The sequence below is a fragment of the Mytilus galloprovincialis genome, chromosome 14 (assembly GCF_965363235.1).
Source record: "Mytilus galloprovincialis chromosome 14, xbMytGall1.hap1.1, whole genome shotgun sequence".
NCBI lineage: Eukaryota > Metazoa > Mollusca > Bivalvia > Mytilida > Mytilidae > Mytilus > Mytilus galloprovincialis.
This window is the reverse complement of record NC_134851.1, coordinates 28,866,029-28,892,492: the sequence shown is the minus strand read 5'-3', so window position 1 is coordinate 28,892,492 and position 26,464 is coordinate 28,866,029.

Below are 26,464 nucleotides of genomic sequence, written 5' to 3'. Positions count from 1 at the left end.
TTAAATGTAGTTGCGAATTGTTTCTAATTTTTGTAATTATATTTTATAGATTGTTCAGGCTGTTGATCATACTTCTAGTGAAGAGAATGTGTAAGGACCGTTTTGTAGCGTAACACCTGCCATTCTTATTGTTTTCCACATGTTATTATGTTCCGAATGTATTATTAAAAGACTGGATGCTGCAAACCTACATCCCATAGTATATTTGTGTTTTGTGTTATTAAGCCTTGTATAGAAAAGAAATGCTTTATGTTCGGTTGAACCCGTGAAAAAGAACATAAGTCATTTTATATATATTTCACTTTTTTGGTCTTTTGGAAAATGGTTTGTGCTGTATTTAGACCCTTCTACAACGACATTTGTTTTACATGCACACGTATAAAAATTGCGGTTTTTATCCAACGCAACCATAGGTTTGAACGTAGTTTTCAATTTAGACTCGTTTATATTTTTTTGTTTGGGCTTGTATCATATTTTCCCTCCGGTTTATATGATCCGTTCATCCTATATTGACTCTTAAAATTCAAGAGCCTATCTAAACATTATGGTACTTTTTCTAAAAATGAGGGTATTTTTTATATGGCCTTCCAAATACCGTTTCGATCCCTAACATCACTGAAGAGACATTTATTGTCGAAATCCGGATCTGGTGTACAAAAAATATATTGACACTTATGTTTGTTGCATAACATCATGGCCACAAGTTAATTGTTTTCTGTTTAGTATTAAATTTATATTAAGATCCATTTTGTTACATCTTGTGATCAATTTTTTTTGGCAATCGCCAATGGCAGTCAGCAGTGTTAACGAACATCAGTTGTTCGACCTGTTAGTCAAATGCGTCTTGTTAAAATATACTTTTTCACTTTTTTGGTCTTTTGGAAAATGTTGTTTGTGCTGTATTTAGAACCTTCTATTTTTATACGTGTGCATGTAAAACAAATTTCGTTGTAGAAAGGTCAAAATACAGCACAAACAACATTTTCCAAAAGACCAAAAAAATGAAAAGTATATTTAAACAAAACGCGTTTGACTAACAGGTCGAACAACTGATGTTCTTTAACCCTACGGACTGCCATTGGCGATTGCCAAATAAAATTGATCACAAGATGTAACAAAATGGATCTTAATATAAATTTAATACTAAACAGAAAACATTTAACTTGTGGCCACGATGTTATATATATATATGTATTTTATAGTGGTCAACCGACGCACGACTGAATCTATTTAACATAACGTAATATTTTTATGAAGGTGTTACGAAAAAGTAAAAAACTTAAAACACACATTTTATCAGAAACATTTAATAACATATATAGCAGTTTTACAAACGCTAATTTTGATCTTAAAGGAGCTTCATAATACATGTACTTTAACAATTGAACGTTATTAAGACGTTCAGCTGATTTGTACAGAGTAATTCCCCAATCTAGTGTTAGGTATTTTATCGATCTTGAATTATTTTTGTACAGTAATGTGTTAGTATATAAAAATGATTACCTTTGACACAGATCATTAAGTTTATCATAATCCAGTAATCAAGATAGCTCGTCCTCATTTTCAAAGTTACAGATGTGAAAATATTCTAGATCTGGAATTAAACAAATTTAACATTACTATTATACGACGCGTTTCAAAAAAGATTAATCTTACCTAGATGTCGTTTTGTTATTTTTAATATATGTTGTTGTTTTGCTTTCAAATTGCTATATTTTTCTCTTTTTTGTCGCGATCATCTTGAGATGTAATCTTTTTTTTAATGTTAGTTTGTCCCACAAGACTCCATTGACATTGCTCGTTACATTACCTGACTATGAGTAAATGAAATTGAACTAAAATATAACCTTTTACTTTATAATTTCAATATTATTTTGCTAGCTTGAATGTGTCCGTGATTAACACAATTATATTTATAAATTTCCTGTATATTCATTTTTCCAGGAAACCAACTCTTCATTTTGATGATAATACTTGTATTGTTTATTAAATGAACTGTAGTCTGCGGTCAGAAAAAAGGATATTTAAAAAATGTCAAGGCTTTGTTAGGTTATCAATTGATTTGCTTGCTGAAATGTTTCAATTATGTTAATTAATGTGGTATTATTTCAACTTTTCATTGTTATCAACTGTGCAATTAATTCTGAGGTGCAATTGAATGATTTTTTTTTATTATGAAGCCAAATTGAAATAAGTGCAATGGTAAGCGTCTGATCAATTATAATAAGAGGATATAATTCTGAGGTGCAATTAAAATAAGATCAATACTTACCTAAGTAATTATATACATATATATGTTCATCCGTTTGGTCTTTTTTTTAATTGTTATCCACAATTTTCCGTAAAGAAGAGATACACATACAATTAAAAATGAACAATTGAAGGTCTCTCCACCCATAAAGATCAATCTTGATATAGAAATATTAAAATTCAGTTTGAAATATGATATCCAGCGTCAATTGATAGATTATTGTACACTGATTCCAAACATATATGGTTTTTATACATTTTTCTCTAAATAAGGGAGATACATTGTTACTATACACACATTTTACGTAAAAGCTCGGATTTGATAAACCGCTTTTTATATAAGAAGTCGTAGATATAAATCAATAAAGACATTGTATACGTTAATATACTTTACATTTAATCTTCCATAGCACTTAAACTATTGTGGTGACGTCAGCCTAGTCATTTACCATGGATCCTTTTTCTAGAATCAACCCTTCCTAAACATGCTAAATCCGTCGCTGAAATTGATTCACAAAATTGTTTACTTTGTGTGCCTAATTTCTTGAAGTTTAAATAGGCTAATTTACAGATGTTTGTTCACTAATGAAATAGTTTTACAACCTAACCTTTGACTTAAAAAACTTATATATGCCTTCAGTGAGAATCAGGATCCTTGAAATCTGTTACATATTACTAACTTCAAGATATTGACGAAACCTCTCGGCTACCAAACACACAGGGCGTGTACCTTTATATATAAATATTAGGCAAACGTTTATTTTAAGTTGGTAGCTGCGAGGTTAACATGGTTAAGATCAATGAGTTAAAGATATGGACTTGTCGGTTTAGGTGCAAATCCCTGTATTATCTTTTTTGTCCCTACTCTCTAGGTTTCCTGTTTTTTTTTTTTTTGTGTTATTGTAGATATTTTCTGAAGCTTTGACCGTTTATTGTTGGATATTTCACATATTTGAAACACAAATGATCACATTCTTTGACTTTTTTTGATTTATTAATTAATATGATAAGATATCATCTGTTGTTCTGCATAATTTTACAAATGTTAATTCGCAAATTCCTATGCGAGAAAATCATGGCGTGTTTTGAATAAGTCTTCTTGTTAGAAATTTCGAAACATACTTATCATATATACCGCTGCACGATACCTCGGAGTAAAATATAATCGGCCTATCACAAACTTGAACTGTAACACACTGATTGAACAAACTCGGACTACGATTGATGGATTGAATTGTTAACTCTTTTTTAAAACTTTTGTAGAAATAATTTTGATATATAAAAACTATTTTCGAATATTTTGGGGAAAAAAAAACAGATAATATTTAGATGCCTGATAATACAAAGATTTTTAAACATTTGATTGTGATATTTTATTTACTAATGCATCGTGTGTCATGATATTAACAAGGTTATCCAAAATTACTTACAATACCTTCTAATAAAAAATAGGCTTTAATTTTGAAAAAAAATCATTAACACAATAGTTTAAGTTATAGATATAATTGATAATCATCGATTCGTGAAAGACAGACCATTCACCCTCTTATCTATTGTATCTATATCACAGAAAGATCGTCATTCACCTCAAAAGATAATCAATCCTTTACACAGACTTAAAAATGACATTTTAACGTTAAAACTGAAATATTTGGAATTGATATCGATTCATCTATAGGTTCTTTTCACTAAAATAAATGATAGCCTGATACGTGTTATGTTACGAACAAACATATAAAACATTCTACACAGAGGAACAAGTAATGTGTATGCTGCAGTTTCTTATTTACAACATATTTGTTTAATTTAGAGACATCATTTTTCAACAAATTTTCGGCATTCATATGGGAACGAAGTCCTTGCCGATCTCTTCTTATGTTCATATGAATCGCAGTTCCTTCAGACACTTGTAGAAAAAAGAAGATCAAAGAAGCCAGGTCATTTAATTTCACATTCAGATATATTGATGATTTTCTTACCATTAATAACCCAAACTTTTCTGATTGGGTTCCATTTAAATATTCCCCAGAACTAGAAAAAAAAAAAGGAAACAGCAGACACGGCTTATTTTGCCTCGTTTTTAGACTTATATCTCGAATTTGACATACACGGTCATCTCAGTGCCAGACTATCTGACAAACCAGACGATTTTAATTTTTCAATTTCCCTACCTGAGTAGCAATTTACCAATTTCACCTGCATATAGGATATACATTTCCCAATTTATTCGGTACTCAAGAACTTGTAGCTCCTACTCACACTTTGAAAAACGCCACCAGTGTCTGAGCAGACAGTTGAGGAACCAGAAGTAGGTCAGGAAACGTCTCGTCCTTTTTGTAAACAAAAAAGTTCATCGGAAGGTACCAATACGTTGTTGATAAATATTCCGTATCAACATCACAAATGATACACGATGGTCTTGAAGTTTAGATTCTTGGTACTGACGTTGTTTATCATCTTCATAAAGTTTTATATTTTTTCTTTATTTGTCTTTACGAATATTATTTTTACTGTTTAGTCTCTTTCATACACATGACGTGGCCTTAGACTTATACATCCCGTCATTGTGTTATTGTTCTATGATTTTTTGGTATGTTCATATAAAAAATGTCGCTGGAATGGACTCCCTTATCAACTTCGGAAATATACTACTGTCTCTTGGCAGGAAATTCTTCTTAATATTTTACTGGGTCATATTTAGACTTAAATACATGTAATATAAGACTGAGCTGAAAAGTTCATACTTATATTGTTCTGGTCTCAAATTTCGAAATAAATGAAACTATGATGGGAGAAATGGGTTAATAGCCATTATTCCTTTATATTATAATCTTAAGATATTGGAATAGAATGTAATTTATATCTAATGATTATTTAATACAAGAAGCACTAAAATTGATAACAAATCCATATTTATTTTGCTCTTGAGTAATGCACTCTAGATAACAAAATGTTTTATATCATGTACTTGGCAAACAAAAATTAAATGAAGAATAATTTTAAATGAGTCACTTAGTTAATGTATAATATATATTAAACTGTATTGGATATTCAATATTTTGTAACAAAATCTAAAGGAACCAGAAAACTATTCGAGGTCCTAAAATGGACTTTCTAAATTTTACCCATATTTTAATCGTAACCAAGAATTGATACGGATAAGGAATTTGAGTTATTGCCAACTAGAATGCAAGAAAACCGCATATATTTCACTGGTCAATAATGGAGTATGACGCAAAAGTACAAGGGACCCCTACACAATATCTACGAACATAAAAAAAAAAGCCTGAAAGAATAGAGTGACAAGCTGTAAGATTTATAACGAGGAGACTACAAATCCAGAGAAGATGGTTGCATCTCAAAAACGATCATCTAAGGCAAACAGATAAAACGGTTAAGCCAAAAGCTAATATGTATGTACGAGATGGTTGAGGGGCTTGTTCTTCCTAAAGAGAACATCAATTTAAAAAAAAAAACTCGTCTAAAAGGAACAATTGCTGCCAAGAGATTTGATAATTATCAGTCAATAAATATTGCGGAGTGTTTTGAGATTTCAACGATCAAGATCCCAATTCCAACTAATTTTTCGTAAAACCAGTAATCGTGTCGAACCTCCTTAAAGACACTAGTGCGCACATCGAGCGTTGATAGCTTCAGAGACTGCCCTGTTACACCGTTTAAAATCGATGACACTCTCTCTACGCTCTCTCTATCATTGTATTAAAGCCAGTATTGGTATCAACAACGTATTACATGTACACAGATAGCGAACAAATCTTGAATGATCATGGCACTGGATCTACATATCCTAGGAGATGTCTACTCTCGGATATTTTGTCAATGACCATGATCGTAAAACTATGGAATAATTTCTTTTTATGCCCCACCTACGATAGTAGAGGGACATTATGTTTTCTGGTCTGTACGTCCGATCGTCCCGCTTCAGGTTAAAATTTTTGGTCAAGGTAGTTTTTGGTGAATTTGAAGACCAATCAATTTGAAACTTAGTACACATGTTCCTTATGATATAATCTTTCTAACTTAATGCAAAATATGAGTTTTGAGCCCAATTTCACGGTCCACTGAACATGGAAAATTATAGTGTCTCGTGATAGTAAAATTGTAGTTTGCGTCTTGTTTTGAATAGAGAAAAAGACGTCTATACAAATGGACGATTTAATGCTGGAATACAAAATACGTTAACACATAGCAACCATGGCGTTACATATAGAGAGCGCTAACCCGTATAGGCACATGTATGAATCCCGCGTAATGTGATTGTCTCTATTTATCCTCGACATACTCGGGGCCGCGAGTTAGTGCAATCAAAGTCTCAATGAGCAATGTTTTTAAATTAAGAAACCTATTTATAAAAGAAATGAACTATTTGAAACTTTAAAGTCTATGAATCACATATAAAACTATCTCTTAATCAAGTTGCGATTAAAAATTGTTCTCAATTATAATTACAGTCTCTGATTGCGGTTTTGTAAACGAACACTCCTTCTAAGTATTTGCGATTCATCATTGTCATTGGAATTTATTTCTTGTGGGTAGAGTTTGACGATTGGTCTATTCGTAAGTCAAAATTTTGTACGCACTAAAGCTGATCTTACCAAACCATCTCCACCACGCACAAGGTCCTGGATGATACCAATGTTCCATACAGTTCTAGGCGAGTCATCATGAATCTGTACTTTGTCCCCGGTCTTTATCCTCTGTCGATTATTTCCACTGGCTCTGTGAAATTCCCGTAGTGATGTTAGGTACTCCTTCTTCCATCTTGTCCGAAAGTGTTGTAGTAATTCTTGTTGTTGTTTGTTACGTTTTAGCGCATGAGCGCAAGTTAGTGTTTTTCTAGTGTCTTTGAATTCGCTGTGGTCATTTGAAGGATACGGAAGTGTCTAATCTTCTGCGATACAAAAGATGAGACGGCGTTAGTGGTTCTGGATCCTTTTCATCAGTAGAGATGTACGTTAACGGTCGGTCATTCAGTGTGCACTCGATTTCTGTAACAACGGTGTGTAGCATATCTAAGTCGATACAGGCACGTCCTAATGTTTTCTTGAAAGAAGTTTTTGTGAGTCCAATTAGTCGCTCCCACCATCCTCCGTATCAAGGAGCTCTGCTAGATATAAACTTCCACACTGTTCCAAATTCACTAAGTTTTACGTGCACAGTTTCTGATTTGAATATTTTACAAATCTCTGTCGCTGCAGATTTATACGTAGAAGCATTGTCAGATATCATAATTTTCGGTAAAGACCGACGACTAACAAATCGGCGAAAATCTAATAAAAATGAATATGTCGTTAAATCCTGAACTAACTCAATGTGAACATCTCTGCTTGAGGCGTACGTAAAAAGACATATGTACGCTTTTATTTCCTTGTTACCATTTTGTCGTACATGTAACGCTCCTGTAAAATCAACTCCCGTGACGCTGAATGGCGGGTCTTCTCCAAGACGATCCTTTGGTAGCGGTGGTGGGTCAGGCGCCACATACAGTCGACTCATTATCTTCCTTCAGGGAATACAATTCCGTTATATGGTTTTCACTCTTTGTCGGATTTTCGGTATCCAATATGTCTGTTGAATTAACGTAATTGTCCCATTTATTCAACTGGATTTTGTAGTTTGTGTGTGTCCAAAATTATCAATGTTGTCAATGGGTGTTTTGTCGGAAGTAAATAAGAGTATTTCACTGTTTCGCTAACGAGCGCATTGTCAATTCTTCTTCCAGACCGTAGTAGTCCTTTTTCGTCGATATATAATCGTAACTGTCGTACAATAGGTAGTGGATTAGTATCCTTTGAACCAATATTTAAGATTTTATTCATGAAAATAGTTTGCTGTATATTCCGTATCAACACGAGTGAAGCATTTTGAATCTCGTCTACCTCTAAATGTTGGTATTTCCTATTTTGTGAAAGTGTTCTACAATTCGTTATAAAGCGCAATACGTAAAACATTATACGCAGCAGTTTCGGAAAACTGCTGACCTTCTCTATATTGATGACTTCCTTTACAACAGTTACTGTGAATCTGTCATCATTTTGTTGAATTTGCCGGTCTATGTCTTTACTTTCATTGTCTGTAATTGTTGTCATAACAACGGAATTTCGTTCCCAATGCGGCCATTGTTCTTCATGTGCAAGCCATTTCGGTCCGTTGAACCAAGTATCATTATTCAAAAACTTAGATGAAGACAAACCGCGCGTAAGATAGACGGCGGGGTTACAGTCAGTTTGACACTACCTCCAAGTTTTTCCACAAGTTGTCGGATTTCTGTAATTCTATTAGCAATATATGGTTTTTGTATTTTCGACGAATACAACCAACTCAGAACGATTTGGCTATCACACCAAAATGTAATTTCTGTAATTCCTAAAATAATTGACACATGTTTAGCTTATTTCGCTCCAACTACGGCGCCCATCATTCGAGTCGTGGCAAAGTAATAAGTTTAAGCGGCGCAACTCTGTTTTTAGCCATTACTAATTGCGAATGTTTCCTTGTACAATGTGGGCGCATGCTCCATAAGCTTGTTTGCTAGCATCGGTAAAAATGTGTAATCTAGCTGTTTGCGGTGATAATCCATCGTTGTTAAGAAGTCTGGAAAGTTCAACTGATTTTGTATCTTTAAGATCTGTAGATAAAGAAGTCCATTGCGTAGTTACATCTTCAGGTAAGCGTTCGTCCCATCCAAAATTACGTTTCCAAAGTGACTGCATAAGTATCTTAGCTTTCACTATCACGGGACTAAGTATGTCAAGCGGGTCAAATATTTTTGACGACAGCCGTAAAATTTCTCTTTTTGTTACATCTACCATGGTTGAATCTATGTCTACTTCGGCAAATAAAAGTGTGTCGTCCGCAACATTCCAGCGCATTCCATGTATGTTGGCCTCGTTACTGGAATCTAGTACGTTTTCTGTTTCAGCAAGTTCTCGTAGTTTGTTAGAATAGGAATTCCATGATCTGAGATTAAAGCCTCCTTTCTGTAATAAACACCTGGAATCACGATCAAATTGCATTAAGTCGTCTTCATCAGTAAAACTAGTAATAACATTTTCTACATACAAGTCTTGTGTAACTCTTGAAGCTGTTGAGCTGGGATTCTTTTCAAAGTGTTTTAATAAATTTGCATTTAGTATAAATGGTGAGCATGTAGCATGTAGCTCCGAATAAGACTTACTTAAAACGATAAGTTGTAAATGGACTGGCTGAATCTTTTGGGTCACTTAACCAAAAGAAGCGAGTTATTTCGCGGTCAGATTTATGAAGTCCAACTTGCAGAAATGCCTTTTCGATATCAGTTGTCACTGCAAACTTACGAAATATGGTAAGTAACTCTGGTATGTCATTTGAAATAAGCGGATATGAATGAAGACAGTCATTCAAACTCGGACTTTTTGCGTTCTCTTTACAACTGCAATCATACACAATTCTAATCTGAGTAGTTATCGAATCTTTCTTAACGGGGTGATGCGGTATGTAGTGTATGCGCTATAGCTTGTCCTCATTCTCCTTTATCTTTTCGATGAAACCACGTTTTCCTGCTCTTTAATTATGTCGCCATATATTTTGAATAAGTTTGGTTCCAGGTTTAAGCGGTTAACGACTCTATGGATCCTTGCTCCTGCAATCATCTCGTTTGACGGTAATTCATGACATTCTTCAATCCATGGAAGTTTTGCAACGTACTTTCCATGCTCCTATGTTATCAGTTGTCAGTTTGTTTTAGATTGATGAGTTTGACTGTCCATTTTGGTATCTTTCGTCCCTCTTTTATCGATGTTGATGAAAAAATTCTTTGATGTTCTGTTTTTCCGTGTTAAGTTGGTCGTTTTCTTGTATACCAATTCAGGTGACTCCAATTTCCAAAATCTCTCATTATCATAGTCCTCTTTTATGTGACTAGATAATATGTGCAACATATGTGAATTGCGTTGTCCTCTTGTACATGTAAGTGGTCCAGATAACAAATATCCTATTTTGGAGCTCATCGCTGTCGGTCCGTCGCCTCGAACGATATCATTCTTGATTACATCCCAGTAGTGGTCTGCTCCAATGAGTAAAGAAATTTCAAAGCTATTATACTCTGATAATGGGTGTGCTAATTGTAGTCCTTTCAAATAATGTAGTTGCTGCGAAATGTACCTGAGGTTATTCTGAATCGGCGCTGCTATGGTAGGTACAATCAATACATGTAAAGGTATTTTCTCTCCTGAGTCTACTTCTAAATGCACTCATGTGACGTACATTCTTGTCAGAATTTCAGATGGCGGATATGTTAAGGGTTTCCTGTCCGTCTGGCTTGACGTTCAACTTGTCGGCTATTTCCTGCGTCATAAATGATCGTTCCGCTCCTTCGTCGAAAAGGATGTAAGCGTCGGCTGATTCTGTGACCATATTGGAGCGATTGCCGTTTTCAAGAAGACGGTAGAATTTTCCTGTTTAGCAGATATATGCATGATTGGCGTACCATTTTCTGTATTACTTGTAATATTCTGACTCTGTGGTTTTTGAATTGAAGATTCATTGCATAAACTTGTGTGGTGCTTACGTTTACATTTACGGCATGTGTTTTTCGACTTACATTCTGATATTCTATGGTTACCTAAACAATTGAAACAAAGGTTTCTCTTCTTAACAATCTCCATTCTTGATTTGCTGTCGGTGAATTTTTTACATTCTGCAGGGAAATATTGATCATTGCAATAAATGCACATTTTACTTTGAGAATAGTTTTTAGATTTTGATTTATTTACGTAATTCCCATTTTTCTTACCAATTCCGGCATGGAAACTTGCGGTAGGTATATCATAAGTCTCATTCCAATTAGTGCTGGCTTTTTGAATATGTATTTCCCGTTGTATTGCCTTTCTTAGATTTCCAAGGGTCCAGTAGTCGTTTCCATTTTCTCTTGTGATATTACTTTTTACACTAATAGGGAGCTTACCAAGCATAACTGGGATTAACAGGGAACCATACGTATCTTGGCACTGTCCTAAAGATTCTAATCCACGGATGTAAACCTCTGACTTATCCGAAAAATTACGGATACTATCTAATGTGTATGATGGTGCTGACAAATCTAAAAGAGCTTTCATATAAGCGTTCACAATTTTGTGTGGTTTCCCAAAGCGATTTACTAATAACTCCACGGCTTTGTGATAATTTGCGCTGCACAAGTTTAAACCGTTTATGACATTCATAGCGTCTGCATCTAGAAGTGACTGTAGGGACGTGAATTTCTGGACATCAGTAAGTGTATGATTGCTGTGAATGGTGTTTTCAAACGACTCCCAAAAGTATTGCCACTCTAGAATATCCCCGGAAAAAGTAGGTAGGGTAAGCTTCGGCAAGCGGTGATTTTGACTAGACAAGAAACTCGTTTGTGACGAAAATTATGGGATGAATTATGTGTTCATTACAGGACGGGTTTCGGAATTGACTTCATGCATGTTCATGACAGGGTGTGTGTTTGGAATGCTTTCATGAGATAATTCTGTACATGTACGTGTAACTGTTTGTGCTAATTTCTTATAACGGCGTAAATGTGTTTCAAGATCTAAATTATACTCATCTGCATCTCAGATTTCAACTTCTATATCTTCATCCGATGTATTTTCCAAAATCTCTTCATCCAGTTTTAGAATTACACTTTGTTTTTTTTTACTATAGCGTCAATAATTAGACCTGCAATGTCAATATACATCTCCGAATCAGTTTTCAGCTCATCTAGTCTCTTGAAGAATTTCTTGACAGCGGCTCTGTTTCCAGCTCAAATAGACTTGATTCTCGACGAATCCATCTTTTATCCTGGTCTCGGTACCAATCTCTATTTATCCTCGACAAGTGCGAGTGGTGAATCCGTGTACTGGGGACACATTCTTGTTGTGTATAACACACCTATACCCATTTTTACCAAGTGACACCCTACCGCTTTGACTTGTCAGATAGAAGGTCACACTATGTGCATGACCGAAGCAATTGTCTTCAATCGGCTTACCTTAATGTCATTCCTCATGGAAATCTTTAAACATAATTTGGGGTTTGGCTAGGGATTTGGCGGAGGAGGACTGTTAGGGAATATTTTGAAGAGTAAAATGGTGTCAAACTGTGGAAAGGAATATCCTGGGATCCTGGCTCACTGTTCGACAGAAACGTCCGGTGGAATACAACAACATGGTTTCGTCAATTGGATATTAGAATAATTTATAAAGTTTTTTTTAATTGCATATGTAATATAAATTTCGAAATATTTAGCTTAGGCCACACCAATTTGATTCCTTGTTTGACGGACCCGCCCGCACCTATTTTTTTCAAAACATTATTTTTTTTATTCCCGCTTCCCACATCCGAAAATGTAATCATGTCCATTTCCCGCACCTTTTTTGTAAACATTATAAAAAGATATCAACATTTGTTTTTAAAATTACAGTCTAACCTGTATATAACGATTTTAAACATAAAAGCACCCCACAACACTGAGTAAATATCTGTGAGAATATTTGTTTCAGCATGAAACCTATTTATCCAAAGTGGGAGTGCACCGATATACATTTTTAACAGCGGAAATACCTGTAAAGAACAAAAAATTGGTTTCTTTCCCAACTTCTTTTTCTTTTCTTACTTATATTCCCTATCAAAAAATGTTCGTTGTTAGAATAAAGTACAAAGAACTTCTGAAAGATTTGCCTTCAACTGCAATTATATTGTAGGCTGGCGAAACAAAACTATCCATAGCCGCTGCATGTTTATGCACCTGTTCTGATTGATTCAGGGGCCTGTCGTATAGCAGTTATCGTTTGTTGATGTTGTTCATTGGTATGGATATATAACTATATCGTTGGTTTTCCTGTTCGAATTGTGCACGATAATAAATTTGGGGTCCTTATAGCTTGCTGTTTGGTCTGTATCAAAGCCCTGTGTAAAAGGCCGTACTTTGACCTGTGTTTTTTAATATCAGGTTGAGCACAACCCTCCCTCAGACAAGGGGTCATTTTACTGATGTAGAAAAGAAAATAGAAATACCAAGGATTTGTATAGTTCTTCTATACAAAACCTTTGAAAACTTATAATTTTGTACTCAAAAAGAGGAGAGTTACATTATATTTTAAACAACTTTTTCTAAAAGAGGGGTCCACTTATTTTGAATAATATTAAACTGTTAAAGTAAATGTGTTAAAGGGAAACTTCGCAAAAAAATCAAAAATTGATATTATGTCCATTCTATATAGAAAGGCTCAAAATTATAGATATTAAAGTTTTATTCCGCTAGATAAGAGATCACCATAGATTTTAAATTTAGAGTATCAATTCTCTGCGTTCCGCCATTTTGTCGTCTTCCCCGATTAAAAATCCCGACATGTCTATAAACCACAAAAGGACCAAAACTACAGTAACCGATGTAGTCGTAATTGCGTGTCGATATCTTGTCAATCGTACGGTTGTTTTATCTGACAAACTAACTTGATACGGAAAATGTTCTTATTTTTTTTTTAAATAACCATAGTCTGTTATTCTTAAACTGTTAATATTGGAATTAGTTAAAAAGTCAAAGTTTAAATCATAAATAAGTGTTCCGTGAAAACTGTTTTCGTAAATCTAATTCGTTTATAATTCTTTAAAGTAATAAATTTTATTCAAATAATTACGGATCTTCCCTCATCTGATCACCAGCATGACTAAAGGTATTACTCCCAAAGGTATTGTGAGGGGTGTGAGGTGACACGTCCAGGTATTCAAGCGATTTCCTGTCGGGCTTGCAAGTTCATGCATCGTTTCACTTCTGTAGGTATTGATCAGTGTACACGGCCGATAACTTAATTATAAGTTGAACTACCAGGTGTATAATATACATCTCTGTCTTGCGTGTCCGAAAGTGATATAATATACTAGTCATTACTAAACTCATACGCTTGTTTATAAATCACATTACTGGTGTAAAGAATATTATTTATAAAAATATAAATAATACCAAAAAAAAAAAGATTTGATAAAATAAAAATCTATTTACATTTTTTTCCAACGTTTAATTTGGGAAAAAGTAATATATACTCGTTGTCAATAGTAAAGGACAGATTAGAACATACCAGAAATATTGATTTAAAAAAATGTACGTACTTGTCGACGATTCATTTCTACGCCTGGATAGAAAGTTACGGAGCTATATCGCAATTTAAAATATATACATGTATACATTGAACATAAGAAAAAAACATACATTTTGTGTAAATTGGGGTAATAGTTTTGTAAATTGACTAGTCCACGAATGCTTACAGTATTCGATAGACTATTGTATACCAGAAGAAGAAGAAGAAGAAGAAGAAGAAGAAGACCAATTTGATTTAAATACAGGTCGATATAATAACTTGCTTCGGTTCATCGAAGTTATGAACATAGTAAAATCACAAATTTATATATCAATTAGATCGTTCTCCAATAAAGGAAGAAATTCGACATCATCACAATTGTTCCGACATTCATGTAAAACATATGCAACTGGACGTACACTAATAAACCCCAAGGGATGTGAATATTTTCTAGGAAAACTTTTGAGTATTTTAAAGTTACAAATTGATTTCGGGATTTATTTTCTTTCTTGATATTCAATGACAGCAATTTAAAGAATAAACTACTTGTCCGGTTTAGGGGTATTCCTGCCAGTTGAACAGACTTATAATTACATTCAAAAATAGGGAAATTAAGATGACATTAAATTCGTTGTCTTTTTTTTATACATCGTTGGTCAAATAGCTAAAGTATTATTCGTTGCCAGAAGAAGACTATTTCAATATAAGGACGCTCCCGATTATGAATAAATTTGGTTGACGTTTTTCAAACTTGAAAAGAATTTCTATTCGTAATTTTTCGATTCCATTCCAAGAGGATCCTTAAATATCCTGTCAATTTTTTAAAACATCTTTTTTTCAAATAGCTGAAGTTTTCATGCATGCGTTGTGAGATTTAAAATATTTTGATGAGAACATTAATTCCTAAATAGGTAAATAAAGATCGCTTTGGATGGACTAAATTATATAATTGCAATCTGCTTGAAATATTAAAGGTTGGCGATTTTAATTTAAAAAAGTACATTTTTTAGTTCATACACTCGTGTTTAGAAGGCTATTTTTTTATTAATTTATTCAATTAGAATAATTCAGTATTTTATCTTTACAAAACTAATCAGAAGTCATAATTCATTTAAAAGTGAGCTTATGCAAAATATATAAAAATATACAACAGCTATCCAGTTATTGTGCGACCTTATTTCTCCCGTAAATTCATTTTAATTCTTTTTCTTACATTTCTGTGTCTATAACTATAACTGACTCCCGTATATCATTCATACGAAATGTTGTTCATACCTGAAATGCTGAACCGTGACGCCTAGGTGTCACTGAATGAAGATCAAAAGATTAGAATTACATAATGCTAATCTTTTAATTACCTTGAGTTTAACTACGCATTCAACATTCACTAAGTGTCACAAATTAATACACATTTAATTTCCACAGTACAAGCAAGTGAAAATGTTTTCTGGAATGAAGCAAAAAGTTCAGAATACAAACATGTATTTTTTAATACACTATCGATCGTGTCAGTTTCATATGTTTGTTTCAAGTATTTGAAGAAAAAAATCATAAAAATGTTTTATTGTATTATTTACTTTAATTACTAGAATTCGTATAAAAAATCCGCACATGAATCCTACAATCTAATTTAAAAAGTTGCATGGCTATCACTTACTTTTCGTTGGTTAATAGCTACACCAAAAGTCGTCGATGCGCTTCAAATAGCGTTATTAGATGTTTAACGAACAAGACTTAAATGAGATTAATTTCACTCCCGGCATGCTCAAAGACTTAAACTACGTCACATAAGTCAGGAAGTTTGATAAAATGAAATTAATAATTCCCAATTTTCTCCTTTATTACTTTTCATATCGAAATAAAACTTGGTGAATATGTTTTTTATGGTATTATGAACATAATAAGATGAAAAGTGAAAAATCGCGAATTATCCCTTTAATTTAACATGGTTAAAGTCCAGGAATATTACAAAATTCTTGGACATGTTTTGACCATTTAATACCAGATAGATATATAGTTCTTTAAGAATATATGAGCCCTTTTGTACAAACAAATATCATGAATATATTATAACTTATATTGATCCCTCATGAAACATGTAAAAGGATATTTATAACATTAAGGGGTTGCCCCCAAACTGATTATGACCTGGATGAAGAATTGTCTCTTTTTCAGTCACAAATACATAGACCAGATTTAATTATTTCTTGGTGAACAGGGAAAAAATACTTCAGAAATTAAAGAAATGTCGAAGTACAAGTGATAAATCAAGTTTTAATATTGTCAAAACCTACTATTTTATGTTTACAAAAATAATTATAATCGCTCGCCTTTACTTTTCAAGCTTCGCCTCAAAAATTTGCAAATTTAATATCTTTTTATTTTAATTTTCAAATCGCTCGCTCGCCCCAAATTTTGGAGTCCAAAAATCCGTAGAACAAGAAATTAAATTGGTGTGGCCTTATAGAATACTAACGTTATTGATTAACATCGTCATTCAAATGTGTATGAACGATCCGATCGACAGGAGTTGATAAGAAGGAAATCGGGAATATTTAGTACTTTTTGGAATTTTTTATAGAACAAAGTGGCATTTCTTAGCTTTTTGTGCAGAAAAAAATAGTAGGCATGAACAAATGTTTCAGCCCTCTCCTGAGGCCTACGTCAGAAGAAAATGGTCCGAATAAAGCATTTTAGGATTTATAGAAACCGTTTATTACCTGGGGTTTCAAGTACTGATATAGCCTTTTATAGCCGACTATATGGATTGAGTTTTTTCTCAATTATAGGGCAAAAAATAAAAATTGTTTCTGTACTTACAAATATACCTATATTTTTTTTTATGGCAATCGCTATGTCATTTTACATTCATACTGAAAGTAAAAAAACTTTTTAAATGGCAAGATATTAAGAAAAATATATTTTCTGTAAACTTTTTTTCTTCTTGAGTTGGAAGTTCTTTTAGTCTTTCACTGTACAAGATTAACTTACACATACTCTCGATAGCTACAATAAGACTACAGAAAAGTGACAAAAAAAATACATTTACGCAACGAAGTTTATTTCATCAACAAGTATTTTGGGTCAGACATTTTAACTTTACTTTATTGCTTCAGTGACAAGTTAATGTATTCTACTGTTTTCTTTTTAGTATACACGTTTGACTGTGGTAAATCATCGTCTGTTTTGTAGTTTTCAATATAACCATGTTTGATATTTTCTTGGTCATCATTTTCGCTAGGATTGTTTATTGTTTTATCCAATGAAGACGCTTGTTTTGTGAATTCAAAGAAATTACCACAATCAGCATGTACAAAAGGAGATAATTGTGGCGTTTCCTGTGTTGTAAGATAAATATGTTTGTCTTCAGCTTCAATATTTTCCATCAGTTTTGTGTATGGTTTTTCATAACCATCGTCTAAACGTTCTGCAGCATTGGTGTCATTTTCCGATGATGTTGAAGAATGTTCATCGGACACATGTATTAGGTTTCTATTAACAGCAACTATTCTATCAGCCGTTGAAATAACAGAGGTGTTAATATCTGAAATTTATCATGTTTTTATCATTAGATTTTTTCTCATTGCACACAACAATAAAATAAATATTTCTCCTCAATCTAATGTTAGTTTATCATTGTTTATACGATTTCAATATTATTTTAAAACATTCATACCACAGTTTAATTTTTTAAATGAAAGTTAACTGTTGCGTGTATTTCACTATATTATGATATAGTTGAAACTTATATCATATAGGCAAAATTCTAATTTATAATGCTTATTTGTTAATTATGGTAATTTACAAATAAAATCATCATAGATACCAGGATAAAATTTTGTATTAACGCCAAACGCGCAGTGATTAAAACAGAAATAGAAATACATATTCATCCGTCAATGTGTTGATTTGTTTTACTTAGCGTGTATTAATAATCCCGAGGTAGAAGTAACCGGAAGTATTATATAATAACGCCACTTTGTATTTATTTTAATAACTCCGGTGCAAGTACGTTTGATACATGAAAAATTAAAAGAGGTTTGAGATCCCCAAAAACATTTTAATACATGGAGTATATATCGCCTTATTGATATATATTCCAGAGTTTCCTACCATAATGTCATTGATAGGGGTTTTGTGCTCACAGGGAAATTATCCAATCAATATAGCCAAGTAATAAATTAAACGCGTCCATTTAAAAGTTTTAAGAATCATACCGAGTTGCTTATATGAAATTTTCAACAAATGTCTCATGAATTGCTACCACTACTATGTGCTTTGAATTGTTTGTATATAATAACTTGTTATATTTTGTCTAATTTGTCTCATATCGTACCTAGCGATGGTGTCTGTACGTTCTCATCTTCAATAATTTCTGCATAATGAGCGCTTCTCTCAACATTCTGTTCAGGTGTTTGAATATTTACAGCAGTTAACATTCTCAAGTTATTGATTCTATGTAAAAGCAGTTGAAAAATGTATGTCTAAAGAGTCTAGGAAATGTTTGGATGAAGTAGTTTGTCTGTATCTTTTCATCGTCAATGAATAAACTTAAATGATGTTTTCTTGCTGTTGATTTAAAAGTTAATGGGGACTTCAAATTTAGTTTAATTTACATTAAGAACATATTGCCTCTTAAACCTCAATAAACAAAAACCCTACCAAAAAAGTGAAAGACATAAACAGGAATATGAAGAAACATTCACTTTTCTTTAATTATGTTCATGCGTATAGTGGTTTGTATTGTGATTTTTTTATCGACATTATCACCCTTGTTCAAAGTTGCCAATGAGCTCCTCCTGTCTCAGAAAAAAATAATATCTAAAAGTGGCCCTGCTGTATATATATGAGACGCATTTTTTAATGGTGTATTGTATTTAATGGGATGAACATGACTTTTTTTGTAATATTAAACACTTTGGGATATATACATGTAACCAAAGATTGATCATCTGATATATTTTTTTTGGCGACATAAGTATATTGGTCCGTTATCTAAAATGTGGATTTGATATATAAGACAACTGACTAACCTCCTTGACTGGCAATTAGCTTACTGTGGAATCATTTTTAATATTCAGATACTAATATTTGTGGATTTCGTGGGTAAAGACTTCTAAGAAGACATTGGCAATACCACGAATTCAAATATCAACGAACATTCAAGTTTTCCCAAATATTTGGAACAACGAAAAAAAATGAATCCACAGTTAGAAAAACAATTATTATCAATTCAATATTGATCAAATATATCTTATATTTATATAAGTTATCTAAAGTTAACTACCTTCTACTTACATTAATTACATAATATCCAGGATATGGCATACGTTTAATTGTCCCCCTTTTACTCACTTTCGTTTCTAAATAAGCCAAAAGAAAGACTTTTTTATAGTTTTATGTTGAACATGCGAAGCATTAGTCATCACAATATATATAGTTAAACAAAACTGTGTACTTACGAAAATACATTCCAGTCCCAACAACTAGCATTACAATAATTATCATTAAAGCTATAATGATAATGACTGTGAAGGACACTGTGTTTTATTCTGATGAATAACCCACTGAAATGCATATTTTAAAATATTCAATTTAAACATAGATTCTGCTGTTTTCTGATAATTGATCGGGTTGTTGTCTTTTTGACACATTCCCCATTTCCATTCTCTCATTCTCATTTTATAAAACGCAAAACTGTATTGAACTTCTATTAATCGAAATAACTGCATCTAATGGTAATCAACTTAAGATTTCTTAACAGTATTGTTGTATAAGAAAAATTGTATACATCATTATAGCAGAAATGCTTATTTAATTGTTACGTTTGATCTTATATTTAATCATTTAATGTACATTTATATTACTAACGTACCGTATTGTTGCAAGTCGACAGAAATACTGCTGTGTCCATACCGGTTGCACATAGTTACATTGAATTTACGACATCCAAAATATTTCAATCCATATAACACCAAAGTAATCTCTATCACTATCACGATCACATCATGAAAACTCTCCTTGATTAATAAAGGTTTCATGCTGACTTCAATAGTAAGCTGTCGATCTGGCAGATAACCGACTTCTGATATGTTGTGGCATATTATCTGCGACGAATTATACACCCTAACTTTGAGTTCAACTGATGCTTCTGTGTCACTGTCTTGGATTCGGATGTTGTCGGCAGTTAAAACGGGAGGGCCTATTATAGAAAACAAAATTTAACTACTATCCGTATGTTGTGTCGTAGATGTACAAATATCAGTCATTCACAGCTAAAACAGTCTTCATTTGCAGAGTTATTGTACAATGATGTACCTCCAAGTTATTTCAAAATTATTTAGGCAAGAGACTGGTGTGCAAAGCTTACACAAAGGGATTAAAAAGTCAAATCAACACACACAATTAGAATTATTTAACAAAAATAAGCCAACAACCGAACTGTTGTGAATAATATACATAGGTTCAACGCACTCGTGGCTATTGAAAAGTTCAAGCACTCCCGGAACTCAAATTTGGTATCGAAATGTACTGTTTGCTATGTACATGTACTGTTTATAACAAACATTGCAAAAAGAGAATGTTAAATAAACTTTTGCACTTATGTACTGTTTAACACCGTAATTGAGTCACACTTATACTTTTATGGTGTTCTTAATAATTGAATATTTATATCTTCTTGCAGATGCTTTTTTTTAAGTTACCTATATTTCGCTTATGTTCTCATGTACGATAATCAACGTTTAGGGTGGAACATGACTAATGAGTCAATTGTAGACAAACATACGTCTGAAGTACACCATTTCAATCTTGGTATCTATCTGATATATTCGTAAGATGATTTATTGTGAAGAGATAAACATACAATATATGTTAATTGTCGGAAAATATCAAATTGATTGTAAGAATTCTAGAAACATGACAAAACGTGAGGCTCGTCGATATTTTTCTCCTGTTTCATAACGTGTACACAATCTATTTTGTCCCCGACAATGTACATATATTGTTTCGATCTTGCATTTTACACCCGACTAATGAAGCTTTAGTTCTTAGAAACCAAATCATTGTTTCTATTTTTTCAAAGAAAATGACATTATTTAAACGCGGACCTCGAAGTGGACCCCGAAATGAACTGTTTCGCAATATAAAACACATTACCGCTTGCTTAACATGATGGACCTGGGGTGATAGAAGGCTTCATTTATACATGTTGTACAAACACAAATAAAGTGAAAACAATATAAGTATACCCGTTACTTTTACAATAGTTGGTTGGTTGCAGGATTAATCTAATTTATTTTAAAATATGAAGTATTTATTATTATACCTATCGATACCAGGTAGTAAGCTCTACCTAGTTGAAACACATTTCCACGATAATCAGGAATCCCGTTTGAAGCATTGCATATGTAAAAACCTGTATCTTGGTAAATGTTTGATTCATTGATTTCTGGCAGTCGAAGAATTCCATCATCTGTCCCGACTAAATATCGTATATGCTCGTTAAACAGGGATTGATGTTGCCATGTAAAGAAATCATAAGTATTTGGTTCACCTTGGGCAAGACATCGAATTTCGCTGTTGCTGCTATATTCAGTCAAATCTCTGTATTGACGGTAGGAGAATCTATAAAACAAAACAAAAAATATTCTAACATAAGAGACAAAATTTGATCAAAATAGTTATAAAGCCAAACAAATACAAAGTTGAAAAGCATTGAGGACCTAAAATTCCCAAAAGTGTGCCAAATACGGCTAAGGTTATATATTCCTGGGAGAAGAAAATGTTCGATATGTTAAAGTGTTAATTGCAATAATTAGAAATTATTTAGATGTTTAGGTCTTTATTTGTCATAATCATGACTTTTTTTATCAAATTATAAACAACTTCAATATTCTGTTTTCTTGGGAAACAATTTAAAAAAAACAAAAACTGTTTGCTTACCGGATTTAAAGGACACATCTTTAAGAATATCGACTTGTATTTGTGATTGATTCATTCGTGATTACGAAATGGCACTTTTGTGCAAATAGGCTACCTTTGCGTAAACATACTCGATCTGGTTATGCTATTACTTTCTATTCATTACTTAACTTAACTTTTTTATTTAATAGCACAAGGTCGATACTCCTCCTTTAAATATGTATTCTTCTGAAGTTTCAGTCTCGTTGAAATATCTTTCAGGAATTATTTCCAAAACATGTGATACAAGTGGAAAATAGCAATGAAGTGAATAAATACCATAATCAAACTTAACTCTGTGAAAAAATGTGTATTTACATTAAAGTCATATGAAACAAGTGATTGGTGAAAAATAATGTTTAACCAATTCTTCAACCAATGTATGTATATATCATAAAATTAGTCTTATGTGCACTATTTTGTCATTTTTTATGCAAACATATCGTATAATCGTTTTTTTTTAATTTTATCTCTGTCTGTTATGGTGTGAGAATATGCCAGATACTTAATCATTATTAATTGTTGGTTTTCAAGCATTAGTTTACCGATTGTCACTTTAGAGTAAACAACCAACAAAGACGCATGGATATTTAGCACGTGTATAACATGTACAATCAGACGATTGTTTATTTCAATGACACATTCTTCCTTATTGCGATCACCGGATTTTTACGAGAAGGGTCACGTTAAGGTCACTTGCATACGGAAAATATGTCGGCGAATTGCTTCCTGGAAGCAAGCAATAAAAAAAGTAAACTTCTTCTAAAAATTAAAGAATCTCTTCAGAAAAAAGTATATGTACATAAGTTTTATAATGAAAACTATCCATATAGTTATAAAAAAAAAATCATTGTTTTTTAATTTGAGGTTTCATATGACTTACAGCTTTTGAGTAATACATTTTTCAAATTTTATTAATAATCTAGTCAATATTTATAGCCACAATTTTGAGAAATAGGATGAGGGTACAAAAAATTATTTTACAAGAAACAGGTAGATAATACATGTATATCACTTTTTCTTTTCCAATTACTTAGATATGACTTTTTTCAATCATTTATAACAAAGAAATTGAAATAATATACATTTTGTTTATAAAACAGAGAAAAATCACAAATTGACAAAATTGACAATATGGTAAATATGACACAAAACAAAGCATAAGAATATGATAAAACTTTTTATAAACACGAACTTATAGCTTTTTAAGTTAAATTCATTCACATTGGTCCACTTTAGCTTTATTCAATTTGATAGTATGAAAACAAAGTTAATTTGTGGAACTGTGATATTTTTCATAATAATAGCTCAAAAATGGGTAAAAATTGATGAAAATGGAAAAATCCTTCAAATTAAGTACTTTCAAAAGTCCGTTACAAAAATAAAAATAGCACCACCTATGATTGTTTCTCCACTTATCATTATTTTACAGTCATAATATATAAAAATCAAAAATTCATGTTTAGAAAAAAAAAAAATTCTAGAAATTTTTGGCTCCTCAAAGATTTCATCAGATCAGTACCAATGCTAAAGTACTGTTCTGACTTATAACATACCAAGTTAAAAAGATTATGCAGCACAAAAATTCCTACCGTGAGTAAATCATTTTTAAGTAAGGTTCTGACTGCCTCATGCACAGCAGAGATTACATAAATCATTATAAGCTTTGTCTTTTTGTAATTTCTTGTCATATATGCATACAGCTCAATGCGTTTCTAAGTATAACATGTATAACGTGTATCGTTTATAAATCTTCGGTTGAAACATCCTTGGTTAAATTGATCGATAACACGTTCCCGATGCAGAAGTCATAAAGTGTTGTTTTAATTACTTTATAAATTGCTGCAGGCATATATCACTGTCTTGACTAAATGTTCATACAGTAAATATAATAAATGACAACAAGTTGAACTATAATTGGAAAAAAAAATATAATGCATCATAATAAAACCAAAAACAAGTTATGGCTGACTAAAGCGATCGATAGTTTGATCTTTAATATGTCAAGATTTATCTGTTATAAATAGTGTTAACTATAATTATTACGTTTACAAAATATAAGATAATGTATTCATGGTAATCAAATTTACCTTTTTTATTGACCTTCCTTCGACATTTTGTTTTATATCCGAAAAGATTCGTGTCTACCATTTTTCATGATTTTTGCCAATTTTAATTTGCTGATTGTTTTCATAACGAAAGACACATTTGTGCATAACGTAATATAATACTGGCGTTGTCAGTTTGTTTTAGATTCCTGAGTTTGACTGTCCCTTTGATATCTTTCGTCCCTCTTTAAATATGTTAATGCATAGAACTACTGCTTAAACCAGTACTGGTTAAATCTTCTGACACCAGACTCGGACTTCTCATGAACTGAATTTTAATGTGCGCATTGTTATGCGTTTACTTTTCTGCATTGGCTAGAGGTATAAGGGAGAGTTGAGATCTCACAAACATGTTTAATCCTGCCGCATTTTTGCGCCTGTCCCAAGTCAGGAGCCTCTGTAGTCTTGTATTATTTTACCTTTTAGTTTCTTGTGTACAATTTTGAGTTTAGTATGGCGTTCATAATCACTGAACTAGTATATATTTGTTTAGGGGCCAACTGAAGGACGCCTCAGGGTGCGGGAATTTCTCGTTGCATTGAAGACCTTCTGTTGACCTTCTGCTGTTGTCTGCTCTATGGTCGGGTTGTTGTCTCTTTGGCAAATTCCCCTTTTCCATTCTCAATTTTACTGTTTATCATAGTTTATATCAGTTTATTTTCGATTGATGAGTTTGATTGTTACATTAGTATCTTTCGTCACTCTTTTATATTGGTCTTATATTCATGTTTGTTCATTCGAAACAAGAATTCCTCGGTAGAATAATTTCTTCCCATGCATGTTTGTATAAATGTATTAAGACCTGTATGATATAATGTACCTTTGATAGACACAATCATATTGATTTGAATCCACAAAGCTATACATGTAATCTTAATGTCAAGTTTTCAGATGGGGAATATTCTACAACGAAAAAAATACACATGGTTTTTACAATGTGTTTTAAGACTATACGACCCTTTCATTAGGACTGCTATTTCTAATTGCATAATTGATATTGCTTAAACATTGTCCTCCATCATATTTCTGTAAATTAATATTTATTTTTCTCTAGATCTCGCCATATCATTTTCTTTCAAGTTTTCTTTATTCAAAATAAAATGAAGAACAATTGCACATGTTGTGCTATAAATAACATTTACATTTGAATTAATAAAAATATTTTATGAAATGATACATGTGTTATATCTTCGTGTTAGATCAATTAATATTTCGATGAAACAAATACTTTTCCCGGAAATCAACTCTTATATTGCGACAATAATGTATATTTCCAAATATTTTATGAATTGTAGTTGAATAAAGAAATCATTATAACAACGAAATTACTCAATGACCTTTCATTGAAATGCAAATTTCAAAACAATAAAAAAGGAAAATCATCAAATATTTATTTCCAACATTAAAAGAAAATAGCGTTTTCATTTGTATGGCGTGATATTTTGTATTGATTACAATGCGCCAAAAACATGAATGGACTTTAGCAGAATTTTATATTATTTTTATTATTTAAATTTCTCCGAGCTTTTATGCAATAATCCTTTTTGTTATGCATCCGAATAAGAATTAAAGTTCTATATCTTCGTTATCAATTAAAATTTTGAAAACAATAAAATCGGTTAAGCGTTTGCAAATAAGTTCCGATACATGTGAATTTACGTGGGAGTTATATTGTAACATCCTTTTTATGTATATTTCTAGGTCTGTGCTAAGTATAGATATATCAAACATTTCATCCCGGTTTCGTTTAAAAAGCGAAAGAAGCACGCCATTTTTGAAAGAGGAATATGCAATACTGGGCTGAATTTCAAAAGGTTCAGTGATTAAACTCAAATGCAATACACCCAAAGATATCTATAAAAGGATTAAACATGTAGTATATTTTTTTTAATTTGATTAAGTTTAATTGTTTAAGACTGCATTAACGTTTGGTTTTTGTTGCACTTCAGTGTTTCTGTTGTTTTGTTGTTTTCCTCTTCTAATTGATGTGTGTTCCCTTGGTTTTAGTTTTTAACCCGATTTGTTTTCTCTCAATCGATT